This window comes from Otolemur garnettii, unplaced genomic scaffold (assembly GCF_000181295.1).
Source record: "Otolemur garnettii isolate 467f Iridium unplaced genomic scaffold, OtoGar3 scaffold00006, whole genome shotgun sequence".
Classification (NCBI taxonomy): domain Eukaryota; kingdom Metazoa; phylum Chordata; class Mammalia; order Primates; family Galagidae; genus Otolemur; species Otolemur garnettii.
The window spans coordinates 6,847,772-6,849,296 of record NW_003852401.1 but is presented as its reverse complement, the minus strand read 5'-3'; positions in this window follow the sequence as shown (position 1 = coordinate 6,849,296).

Here is a 1,525-nt window from a genome sequence, read left to right as displayed (position 1 = left end):
AATTATCGTAGAGGTCTTAGACAAATTCTACTTATTTATAATACATTTTGGGGTTTGATTTGCTGATATTTAACATGGTATGTTTATCTTTATGTTATAAGAATATCCTATACTTTTATTTTCCACCATATCCTATGCTTTTATTTTATCTGGGTTATATTATCTAATTTTCATAAAACGAGGTGGTTAGTTTTCTATTTTATTCTATGCCTGTTAAATCAGGAACTAAATATATTTTACTAAATAATCTTATGACATAATTCCCACCTTGCTATCACTTCAAGAGCCTTCAGTGAGACCTCTATTGTACTTTAAAGAATTGTGCTGATGAATTTATATTTCCTTTAGATTCTACCTGATGCCCAAAGTGTATAAGAAGAGGCAAGAAGACCCACATGTATTGAGGCTACACTCGTTTAAAATAACATTAAGTTCTTTCTAACAAATTGTTTTTTATTTTGAATTTGATTTTTTCTTTATTCACATTGCCTATCATTGTGCTCTTATATAATATATAGTGGGTGCTCAAATTTTTGTCAAGAGAACTCGTTTCATTAAAAGAACCCTCAGCAAACATTGCTGAGACAACTCCATCATATTCGATTGTCAGAGCTCATGAAAGCACAAATTCCTAGCATTGCATTTATTGAATAATAAATAACACATTTATTAAATAATATTTTAAACAATTGAATAAGTATATTAATATTTATTTTACATATTAATCTAATATTTAAATATATGAAACATCAATTTTTTTATTAAATCATAACTTTGTACATTGATGCATTTATGGGGTTCAGTATACTGCTTTGATTTACAATGTGAAATGCTTACATTGAACTAAGTAACACATCCATCACAATTATACTCATTTCTTAATAATTTTGAATATACGAAACATTAATCTTACAGTATGTTGATTTATAATATAAATCAGCTAAATGCTGTCATCAGAAAAACACAAGCAGCTTTCGGGCAGCCAGGAGAATCCTCTGTTGGGTGAAAATAAGCCGCAGCCTCCTCAGCCAAGGGCCGGATCAGAGGGGAATCCCCTTCCGGCCTTCAGGTCCAACTTGGCAGCTCACATTTAGTTTCCTTTTCACTTGTTACATCATCCTCGTGGTTATTTTTGCAGATTCCCTGATGATGAAATAAAACCACATTTAGTTGTAAGCTTTAACTATGCAGAGGGTTTCCGTTTGAGCTGTTTCTCTTTGAACAAGTGCCAGAAACTGCTCCAGAGACAGTAAGCTCTCAGGGAAACCAGCGGTGAGACCAGCCCGGGTCGGTGGAGACCGGAGCCAAGGCTTCCGCAGCGGCTGCCGTGTAGGGTCCACGCGCTCTCTCCTCAGCCCTGGCCGGGCTTCATCCAGCCCCGGAGCAGTTACGGGAAGCAAATGCGTCCAGCTCAGAGAACGGCCCTGGTGTCCAACGAGAAAGTCCACCCGGGCTGCAGGCAGACAGGACTCAGAGAAGCCCAATCTGGGGTTTCTAGCAGTGAGCATCAGGGCAGCCCCGGCGG